The sequence below is a fragment of the Xiphophorus hellerii genome, chromosome 24 (assembly GCF_003331165.1).
Source record: "Xiphophorus hellerii strain 12219 chromosome 24, Xiphophorus_hellerii-4.1, whole genome shotgun sequence".
NCBI classification, from domain to species: Eukaryota; Metazoa; Chordata; class Actinopteri; order Cyprinodontiformes; family Poeciliidae; genus Xiphophorus; species Xiphophorus hellerii.
The window spans coordinates 15542951-15555326 of NC_045695.1; the positions used below are offsets into that span (position 1 = coordinate 15542951).

Below are 12376 nucleotides of genomic sequence, written 5' to 3' on the forward strand. Positions count from 1 at the left end.
GTATTGCATGTATATTTTCTTAGATTATTTAATTATCAATTTAATTGGTTTAATTTAACTGAATTATTCTCAATTTTATACTTTTTTATTTTATATCTTTTATTTACATAAATAAATCATGCCTACATTTTAATATTTTTCAAAAAATATTTAATACATTGAAACATTTTAGAACTTTTTCAAAAACTTTTATATTTGTAATAATTGTATTTTATTGTCATATCTAAAAACACTTGTATTAATCTAATGTAATATGAGTTTAATCTTGTTAAAATATAAATTGTATTTCTCAGTAGTTTTTATTCATTTGAAAAAGTGTTTGCAGTTCTTGTCCATGAAACAGTTTCTGTTTTAATCTAAATTTTAAATCCAGGGTTTCCTCCAGTGTACTATAAGCCTGGCGGGTTGCCAGGCTTTCCTTTCACCCCACCAGGCTAAGAGTTGTTTATTTATTTTTAACAACAGAAACAGTGACAGTAAAGCTGGATTAAGCTAGATTGATAGATGTAAAGGGTTGCAGACATATTGCCCGTTGCTCTTATATACTTTTATTTTGTGAAATTGTGCATTTTGTTGTCTTTGATGATTCAGCTAATGTTGCGTTTACATTCTCAGTCAGTTTTATAAATAATGTGAAAAACATGTTTTCAAAACTTTCTTAATGACTGTTGGCCACATTTTTACCATTTTTGACCAAACAAAGAAATTTCTAGGGCCATATTTGGCCCCCGGGCCACAGTTTGGACACCATTGATTTACCTAAAATTGGCTTGGTGACGCCACTGATCCAAATCAAAGGATGGTTTTCCATCCTCTGGGTCTCATTTTAAACCGTTTTTTCCCGTCTCGTTTGTTTTTCATCATGAACGTTGTCGCCGCGCAGGAAGAAGGTTTTTCTCTGACGATGATTAAAACTCTGCCAGCCACCCCTGGCCTTCTAAGGGCTGTTTTATATTGGGCACAATGCCATTAATTATTCCTGTGATGGCAGCTTGTTTGTTATGATAATAACAAACGGTGTTCCTCCTCCCAGCTTGATGCGCTCCGGATGAAAACGCCTTCACAATCACCAGCCGCTCATATCTGAACCGAGCCGGTTGCTAATTTGATGCTTTTTTTGTTTTGTGCAAATTGCCTTCGTTTGCAGGCCCAGCTCACCTTTCAACGGGGCGCACTTTGATTTTTTTACCAGGTCTCTTTGTGACTTTTCAGGAGTAAATAATTGCTGATGGAAGCGGCGCCACGTTATCTGGAGTTAAATAATTAAAAATGCAGATTTAGGTGGGAATTATGAATCCCAGGAGGGAGCGACGGGAGGGGAGTCTTAATTAAAGTTTACAGGCGGCTGTGATGGGACGCCACGCTCTGTTTTTCTGAAAATGTTTGCGACCTCTTTGTAAACATTTAACAGTCTTAATCAACTCATTAATCAAGCAAATTGCAATCATAGACTCCAATTGTTTGCTGATGGATAAATAAATGATAAACAGTCGTTTATTTATTTTTATTTTTTTATTGAACGAGTCTCGGCTCGGTTTGCTTTTGTCTGGAAACATCTGGAGGATTTATTTCATTTAGACGGGTAGAAAAGACAGAGTTGGTCTGGAAGAGGTCAAAGGTTGTTTCTGACCTGTTTGGGCTGAGGGAGATGGTAACAGAGATGTTGGTTCAGCACAACGTCAGAGCGGGAAATACACCCATCCGTCCGTTCATCCATCCATCCGTTTCATCCATTCCTCCATCCCTCCATCCATCCATCCATCCATCCATCCATCCATCCATCCATGCTGTACAACCAGTCCATTTATCTTTACCCCAATCCTTTCAGCTATCTATCTATCTATCTATCTCTATTATCCTATCTGCTATCTATTATCTATCTATTATCTAGCTATCTATCTCAGCCATCCGTTTGTCCATCCATCCATCCATCCATCCATCCATCCAGTCATTCGTCCGTCCATCCGTCCATCCGTCCGTTCGTTCGTTCGTCCGTTCATTCGTTCGTCCATCCGTCCGTTTGTTCGTTCGTTCATCCATCCATCCATCCAATTGTCTGTACAACCAGTCATTTATCTTTACCTCAATCCTTTCAGCTATCTATCCATCCATCCATCCGTTTGTCCATCCATCCATCCATCCATCCATCCATCCATCCATCCATCCATCCATCCATCCATCCATCCATCCAGTCATCCATATTTTTTCCTCTAAACTTTATCATCTTCTATTTTTTCCCTCCATATTAGATCCTGTGTGTATAGTCAGCGTACTGTCCCTTTAAGAACACCTTCAGGACGCGGATTAGCATCAGACGTTTTGCTCTCTCCTCATTAGAAAACGACTTCACACTCAATATGTATATGTACTATTAACCCTCAGGTGATAATTTATCTGTGACCCATTTCATCGGGTGTCTTTCTTAATGTATACTTTCCTCTTCCTCCTCATGACCGCCTCCAATTCAGTCTGCTACACTGTAAAACAACACGCCTTATTATTATTATTATTATTATTCCTTCTTGTTTTTAATCTGCTCCAAATGGCAAACATCAGTCACCCGTCTGCTGTGCTGTTCGCTTCAGGCTCGCCGTGTCACATAAGGTAACATGGGAATTAGCAGAATAAGCAGATATTATCTTACAACTTCTTAATGGAGGCACATAACTAAATACCTCAAGAAAATTGCATAAACAAAAAGGTAATTGATTCCAGGCAAGCTGCAGGTGGACATTTAATTACAGGAAATTTATTAAGCAATGTCCATTAATCACATTGACACGGGGTTATTAAAGGGTTTGCACTTGCTGCATAATGTAATAATACGAAGAGGAGGCAGGAACACGGCTTGACTTGGATAAATACGGCAAGAGGACGACGTGTTTACTGCTTAGAATGAGCCAATGCTTTTAATATAAGCAACATAACATATATACACCTAGATTAGCCAGATTAGATAATCTAAAGCAGAGCAAAGATGTCTGGTAACAGAGTTGAAAACTGTAATCAGTTCAGCACATAAAACAGAGTAGTTGGAATATGGAAAGCTTAATAATAGACCAAATATGGCAAGCTGTTTTACATTTCATACTCATAACATCTAGGGATGAAACAATTAATCGTGATTAATTGATTGAAATAATCGTCAACTAATTTAGTAATCGATTAATCTTTAGAGTAAAAAGACTCTAAAAAGAACATTTGGTGAAAAAAACCAAACAGATCAGTATTTAAGCAAAACTGTACAAAAAATAGAAATATTTTATATTTCAGACAAAACAAATCTTTATCTGTAAATATTTTCTATTCAAAACTCAAATGGCAGTTTTAGCTTCACATAGCTCAAACTCTGCTAAAAAAACTCCTATTAACACCATTTATTCATCAAAAAACTAACAATAATAATCAACAGATAAACCCTACATTTTATTTTTAAATCCAGCATTTCAAGTGTTTTTTCAGCTGCAGCTGATCAAGCATTCACTAGTTATACTATATGACTAGACTTTAAGCAATAAAATGTTTATTTTCTTATTTAATGAAAGGAATTTAATTATTTGTTGCATTTTAATGTGTTTTTAATATTGTATAAAATAAGGTTAAGTAGTTAAATAAAAAAATCAGCAGAATGTGACAATTCTGTTATCCGATTAATCGATTAATCGCCAGAATAATCAGTTATTAGAACAGTTGTTATCCTCAGTTCTACTAACTAATATCCAAGTTAAATCCAAACATATTTTCCATCAATTATCACCTGATAAGAATTTAATCAAATTACAAAAAATTGACTGGATGATAAATTGTCCCGATAATTATTGCGATATATGATAATGTTGATGTTTGCTTTTGCAAACATTAATAAACTTTATTTTTATAAAGACCAGCTAACACTAGAACTGGGAAATATTACAACAACCAAAATCAATAAAACAAACAAAACAGAAACTATAAATAAAACAGAGTAAGTCTTTGTAAACAAAATCACCCTTCAGAAAATATTAATAATCTACTTCTTCGGGGTGCACTAACTTTTTAGCTTTTTTTTTTCCAATTATAATTTCCAAACTTTTTTTAAAATGATTTTTACTTGCTAAATAAACACACAATATTTTAATGAAATAAGCAAAGTAAAAACAAATACAAAGAAGGTCTTCAATGTTTGCTAGATTATAAAAATATCAAACCATATCTTGACTTTTTCAAAAAATAAATGACTAGTACATTTTCCAAGATTTTAATTGTATCTTTTTTGAACAGTCTCGGTAAAAATTTCACCAACATCGATTCTAAATGTTTCTGAGCCAAGGACCGCCCAAAATTGTTCTGAGGGCTGCAAATGGCCCACGCGCCTCACTTTGGACACCCATAAAATAAACAAGTAGAACCATGAAATATTTACCAACTTCTTGGATTAACAAATGTTGACATTTCTCCATCACTTTGACTGAAAACGCGTCAAAACGGACCTCCAAGTCGTGGGTGTCTGTGTTTCTAAGAACCTGTCTGCGTCGTCCTGAAGGAGCGACTCGGGGAAATTGGCCTTATTCCCCACACACTCGCAGGGAAGTGGCAATTAAAGCGCTGATTAATGTGAGGCCACTCTTGAGCACAACTTGGTAGGGGGCCGACAGAACAGTGGGGAGACGGGGAGATAATTCAGAAATCTCCTGACCTTGTGCTTATTATCTCCGGTTAATGACTGCTGCTGGCCTCTTGATGGGAACCTGGTCAACCTGCCGGCTTCGTTTTCCTTATTTGGTGTGTTTTCCTGGTTCTGGATCCTCAGGAGTATTAATCTAATTTGTTTGTCTCTTCCTCTCAGGCCCGTTTCTTCCAAACGCAAAACGTTCCTTTGTTTCCGTCACTTACAACCGAACCTATTGCAGCTTAAAAATATAAAATAATCAATATTTTTTGCATGATTAGCTGTGACAGAAGCCCTTCCAGTCCTTTCTTTGTGATAGACTCTATCGTTTTCATATTGGAAAGTTTTGCTGCTGATGATAAAAGATGAAATATGACTTCACAAGATTCAACGATCTTTATTTTTTGTGCAAGAGTTTTCATAAAAGTACTATTTCATTCTCCAAATACGATGATTTTATTCTCATTATGATTTTTAGTCCGTGATATTACAACTTTATCCTGGTAAAGTTCATAGTTCAGCTTTATTGTAAGATTGCGACTTTATCCTGGTAAATAACTTTATTCTTGTAATTTAACTTTGATTTTGCCTCGCCTGGTGTCAATGTTGTTTTTAGGTTAAATTTTCCATCAGATTGATCTTTGGAAACAAGATCTGGACTTTGACTAGACCAGATTCGGGCCTCCCAGACCTCTGATGAATTCCAGCTGTTATATAACATTGAAGTTAATGGATTTCTAAAAGTTAGATTTATTAAGATCTACCTTGAAACCTTTTACCGCCCATATAAGGCTTTGATATGTAAATTCGGAGATTACTGAGGGAATTACTACATTGCCCAGAGTGCATTTCTTCCTGTGAAAGACTTCAAAGCCTCCAAACTGGAGGCTGTTTAGACGAAGAGACGCTTGTTGTCAGCTGCTTGATTGATTCCTATTGATCCATAATGTGATCAGATTCTTGATGGTGGAGGTCCGACCTGAGGCGGCGGCCAGAACCGGCTCGGTTTGAACCCAAATGGGAGCTGACACGCATTGCTAAAGATGCCAATGCTAATTAATTAGCATCTCATTTTGACCCGACAGGAAGCGGTGCTTGCGTCTCGATGCCATTTCCCCTCCAGGCTCCGTCAGGGTCAGAATCGCCTCGTAAACGGAGGAGGGCAGACGCGGTCCTTGTTACCGCCGGCGACCGCGGCGCCGTCCCGGCTTCGGAGCAGATCAAAAGGCGACTTGAAGCGCATCTCGGCGGAGTTATTAGCATGTTGACGCCTCTGATTGAGACGGGAAGGAGGTGGAGAGGTTAAAACCGCTCCAGTAATGGCCCCCGCGGCGGCAAAACAACCGGCTGCTGCGACGATTTCACCATGCTCGTCTTCCCTGCAGCTGCAGGGCGGGTTGCTCAACTTATTTTGGTTGCAAAAATAATGAAAGTGACAAAACACTTTAATATATTCAGCAGCGGCATAAATGGGTCGCAAGTTCACTCAGGAGAATAAAATCCAACTCCAATTATGCTTATGGTACTTAAATGTAGCAATCTGCTTAAAAAAACCACAAGTTTCAATGTAATAATATAGATTTAGGCGTCTGAACACAATGCCTGAGTGGAAAGACAACAGCAGGGGAGAAGCTGTTAATCAGTGTGAGAGGTCAGAAGGTCGTTTCCATGTCAGTCTGTCATCCTGCACAGAGAGAGAAGAGAGGTTTATTTAGATGGAAAACACTGAAGGATATGGCGGCCATCTTTAATCATGAAGGAGACGGCGGCCATCTTTAATCCTGCCTTCATTTCTGATTCTCATCATAACCAACAGGAAGTTTAATGTTCTAAGATTATTCACAACATTTCAGGTTATAAAGGAACTGGATGGATATACGCCCTCCAACCATTCGTTTAGCATCCATCCATTCAACCGTCCATTTTTGGTCAGATGTGATTAGCATCCATCCAACATCCATCCATCCATTATCCATTCGTCCAATTGTCCATCATTCCACCAATCATCTTCTGTCCATCCATCCATCCATCCATCCATCCATCCATCCATCCATCCATCCATCCACCCATCCATCCATCCATCCATCCATCCATCCATCCATCCGCCATCTTGTATCTTCCTTGTTTCCTCCTCCATGTTTAAAGCCCGACTTCAGCAGAATCCTTTTCCACAAACTTGTTTTTATAAATGTGTAAAATCATCTAAAGTTTCTGTAACCCCTGAGGAACATTTAGGAACCGTTAGCTGCTGAAATGCGACACCGTTCTGTGGTTTCCAGCAGAGTGTTTGTTGGCAGCATCGTGTCCTGAAACTCCTACAGCTGTTAGTGTTGCACAGAATCTGAATACATGCAGCTGAAACATTTAAACTCTGAGTGTTGGAGGGATTCAGGTACACTGGAGAAAAACACCCAGCAGTACAATCCTCCGTTTCCCCACTTCTTCTCTTTGGTTTTCATAAACCCCTCCGGTTTCCCACTGGCTCCACTCTGCTTTCCTCTTCCCCAGCAGTTTACATGCAAACAAACGGAAAGCTACAGCAAACCTCCAAGGTGGAAACGACGAAAGCCAGAGGAGCAGAACTGATGGGTTTGATCAAATTACGGCGCCGCTTTCCCAGTCTCGAGACCTCAACGTTTGAACTTTATCTGCGCCGATTCGCTCCGCATGTTTCCAGGTCTGCAAACGAAATGAATTGATATGACGGTTGAAATCGGGTCGACAACAACAACAAAACAAAGCATTTTCCTTGACTTCAGGGGAACTTTCTGCATGTTTACCTGTTAGCTCTTGATTTCTTGGATCAGACAAAGACTCCCAACATTTGTTGCAAATTAAGTCTTGAAAGAGAGAAGGCACCTCTAAGCTGCAGCCTGCGGGGCGTTTGGGGGTGCAGTAGGTAGATTGGAGCGCCCCACCGCTGCCGACCGCACCGCCGCAGTCAGATACTGTGGCTTATTGGATCCAGGCTCTGCGGATTTGGGGGAGCGAGGCTCGGCTGGCCCGCCCAGTCAAACCACAACAGAAGACACGAAAACAAACTTCTCAGAATAGCTGTCCTCTCCGTACTTTGGCTGCCGGTTCAAAGATCTGCGGGGAGATGTTTGATGTTTGATCTCCGTTCAGCAATCAGAGGAAAGTTTAGCTTTCTGGTGGCCCCAGAAGGCGGCGGGGAAAGGTAACGTCTCACATTTTACCTCAGAGAAAACCTGAGGCGACTTCTGGACTGCAGTCATTAAAGAAAAAGCTTTCAAAACCAACCTGTGCAAGAGTAATTACCCCCTAAATTTAATAACTTTATTTTGCTTTAACTTCTAATGAGTCTTTTCTATCATTGCTGCGTTTGCATTGATCATAAAATTGCACAAACTGGAATAACAAAATAACTAAACAGCTTTTGGTACATTTTGGGGCTAGAATGAGGTGGTTTTGGGGGGATTTTGGCATAAACAAGTCATGTTAACAGCATCTGGATGTTACTGCTGGTGGAAACGACAAAGAAGACAACAGGAAGTGGTAGTAAATTGATGGCACTGCATGTTTTTTAATTACTTATCGCATGAAAAACTTATTTACTTGTGATTTTAATTGTGTTTAATTGAAATTGTGTTTTTTAGGGCTCTGCTAGCTGTAGAGTAGCACAGCTACTCATGGAGGATTGATTGACAGCACTAAGACCCTCCTCTTGGCTCTGATTGGTTGTTTCTAGATAGCTCTGGGAGAAGGCAGAGTTACATATTTTTTCACAGATTCTCTTTCTCTTACCAAACTGTCACGAGACAGTGACATTTTTTTGTGAAAGTGATATAAAAATATTACTTTCCACCATTATAGTGGGATTTTGACCGACTCTGCTTTGCAGAATTGATTTAATTCAGATAAATAGAACAGTTTCTGATTGCGCCTACTTCATGCTGCCAGATCGGTACTATTTCCTACACATTGATCCAAGGTCAGACTGTGATCTGTCCTGGTTGTTGGTTAGTTTTCCAAACATGTAGGTTAATTCCCTTTTCACATCAAATCAAGCTGTTTCTATCTGTAAATCAGCTCAGATTGTGTTAAATTTGTTTGATCTTAAACATTTACGTACAACAAAAGAATCAAAAAGTAGAAATCTGTAAATGCTTTTTGACTGACTCCTGTATAAATGTTTAAATTCCTACATTTTGCACCTGGACGCCCTAATAGCAGAGCTGCAAACGCTCCAGTTTAATATCTTGTAAATCACTAGAGAAAGTACTAAAAGATTCATAAACCAAAAAAAAATGGTAAAAAAGTTTTACCTTTAGTTTCCGATATTTGAATAGTTCTTAAAAACCGTTCTGACTCAAAGGTTTCTATATCCAGGCATGAAATTATTCATTTATAATTCATTAATTGCATTAATGTAGTGGCTGTGAATTATGCATAATCATCCTAACTTATTAATGGGCCGACTCTCTGCTGTAACAATAATAAATATGAAATTAAAAGAATAAGAGTAAAAGACGGCAAGTAAGTGGAACGTTTGTAAGAGTTAAAACAAAGATGTAATAATTTCCAGAAATATGTCTGGAGAACTTTATAATGAAGAGTGGGTCTTCTGGGGAACGCAGCTCCAAAACTTAGCATGATCAAAGCTGCGTTCACAAACACAGCCGGCCAGGACGTGTTGAACAGCTCAAAGATTTGCATATGTTTTCATTTTCCCAATGAAAAATAGATAGTTGGATGAGAGACTGGAGTCGTCTTTGTTGGCTGAATTAAACCACCTGTGACCGAGAAGCTGCAGGAGAACAACCAGCTGCTGGATTTCTAATTGGCTTTAATGTTAGGACAGAAAAATAACTTTTTTATATTTTATGACCCAATTCTATGAGTGTTTTCATGAAAAATTATGAGTAAAACTGACAAGATTAGAGTTAAAAATTATATTTTCTTGCTAAGTAAATCTAATTAACACATTTTATTGCAAAAAATGAACACTTTATTATGCATTTATTAACCCGTAACTCCAAAAACCCTGTAAAATGTATTTATTCATTAGATATTTAGCTTTAAATGATATTAAAATTGTTTATAATAGAAAAGATATTAAGCCATATCAGGTAAATAGAAAGACAAACACATATGTATTTATTAGTTGGGTATTTTGCTTTAAATTATATATTAGTACTTCATAACAGAAAATTATGTGTTATTATGCGTTTATTAAGCTCTAACTAAACAGTAATAAAGACTAACACACTTGAACATGTATTTACTAGCTTTTCCCCTTAACTATCACCAATGACACATTTTATTATTAACAAATAACATTTTATTATACATTCATTAACCTTTAAGTACGAATTCATAAGACTATAACACTATTTAATAGTTGCATACTTTGCTCTAAATTATATATTCATACTTTATAAAATAATATTCTCTATTGTGCAATTATTTAAACTGTAATTGATTATTATAAATACTAAAACTCCTCATGTATATCAGCTGTTTATCCTTGCAAATATAGTTTATTACAGCAAAATAAGCTTTAATATACATTTATTAGCTTGTAACTAATACTTATAAAGAGTAATACACTTGGAATATGTATGTATTAGCTGGATATTTTTATTTAAAATGTATAATTCTTTATTACAGAAAAATATGCTTTAATATACATTTATTAAGCTATTATTACTTATTATAAAGACTAAAACACTTTAATGTATATGTATTAGTTGGGTATTTTTGCTTTAAGGTGTGCAAAATGTCTTGCATACCTTAAAAATACCATAATAAAGTTAATACTTTATTTCAAGTGGTCAATATAATGAGCTTTAAGTCCTGATTTTTTTAATGCAACTTCAGTAAAGCAAGAAATATGCTAATGCTAATGCTAATATAAAGACACAGAAGATGCTCCTGTTTGCTGTTATGCTTCCACGCCTCTTAGCATGTTCTCAAGAAGAAACACGCTAATGCTAATGTTACATAACATAAAAACAGATCCCCTCTTTTATTGTTATGCTTCTGCATCTGTTAGCGTGTTTCTGAGAAAAAAAGACATGCTCATGCTAGCGCTAATGCTAAAGCTGTTCACTGTTGTTTACTAAACCGCCAATATCTGTATCAGAAGTGAAAGAAGTGATTTGATGCATCTCTATTTCCAATCCACTGTATTTAGCACATATCTTAGTAGTTATTTTAGTTATTTTACGTTTCCTGATTCATTTTTGCATCGTAATTTAAAGCCCAAAATGTCCCGAGGCGTGACTACTTAGCATTAACGTCCATCTGTTTTTGTTTGGTAAATATATTCATGTATATTTTTGTGATTCAGTGATGCAGCTTTAAGATATTTGAGCAGAAGATAATGGAGTTAAACAAACAGCAGAGACACTGATGTACATTATGAGAACATGAATGCATAATTAGCCCGGCCAGCCATTGGCATATTGTAATTAATGTGCTGCCTGTACGTCGAATCAGTCAGCGGCTCGCTCTAATTTGGGCGTATGGCGGCGGATCAGATCCTGGGATAATTGTGGGCGAGTCCGGTCCCTCTCTCTCCCTCTCCTGAGTCTCCAGAGGACGTTAAAAACCGTAACTCCCCCCTTCGTCATCTGAACATGTGCCCTGCAGAGATCAGGACGGGGAAAAAAAGTGTTTTACATTCACAGATGATCCTAATTTGGTGTGGTTTGGAGTGTAATTTAGATCAAACACAGCCATGTAAATGAGTCAAGGTTTTCATAATTAGGTGGCTCAGCAGAGGGGTGGAGAGCGAGAAGGAGAAGAACCCGGACCACATCAGTGGGAGCGGCGGCCCGTCCAGAAACGGGTCGCTCCCAGCGGCGCGCGGCGACAAAACGGGTCGCTCTGCGCCGCTTTGAGCGCTGGCCTGCTGCCAGGCGTCGGGCCTGAAACACTGCGGCTGAAGTTTGGATTCAACCAGAGACGCAGATTCACAAAATGCAGAATAAAATCTGAATTCATCCCAACTGGGACTTTATTTATCTCACATGTGACAAACGCAAAGTCTGATTAGTTTAATCGGGATTTAATGCCACACAAAAAAAAAACTAAATCAAAAGTGAGGAGGAGAGGATTCATGTTTTCAACAATTTCAACAATATTTAAAAAAAAAATCATGATGTGGAGTCGATCTGCGTTATTAGTATGGCAGCATCTTTCTATGGGGATAGTTTCCGTTCTCCTGGCAGCATCATGCTGTGGGCATACTTTTCTTTTCATGACAATGGCAGCAAAATACTATTGGGATACTTCATTATAATACTATATCAGTCTAAAGCTTCCCTCTCTACTGGCTCATCCTGATAACTTGCTCTAAAAGTTTTTTTTGTAAAGTTTAAAAAGTTTCTGAGGTTTATAAACTTTATCAGCTGTTGAATCTGTTTTTGGAGAAACTTGGTAAATCGGCGAAAACCTCTTTGCTCAGCAAGTTGTTGTCGCACAAAGCTAATGTTTTGTATTAAACAAAATCTATAATAATTGAGGCTCTAGCCGTTTCCATGCCAACAGCGTGAAAGCATGCTGCAGAAAGCTGGTGACGCTCAGTTTACCAACATCAAGCTGCTTTGTCTGTGGGTCTGAAAGTACCGACAGTTTGCCGGGTTCCTCGGGCCAAAGCGTGCAGAAGTTTCCGCTCCGGCTCCGGCTCCGCCGGACGCCAGCGAGGGGCCGGAGAGGCCACCTGCACAGAAGGTAAGCGCAACATGGCGGGATTGCGAACCT

At 38.1% G+C, this 12376-nt stretch overlaps 1 long non-coding RNA gene across 1 annotated transcript; it reads right to left on the reverse strand.

Moving 5' to 3' along the window:
* Nucleotides 1-4221: 4221 nt before the first annotated feature.
* Nucleotides 4222-7603, reverse strand: LOC116715602 (uncharacterized). Its single transcript, XR_004338206.1, has 3 exons — nucleotides 7429-7603; nucleotides 7194-7327; nucleotides 4222-6332 (listed from the first exon to the last, which is right to left on the reverse strand). It is a non-coding gene; the product is annotated as an uncharacterized LOC116715602 (long non-coding RNA).
* Nucleotides 7604-12376: the final 4773 nt, after the last annotated feature.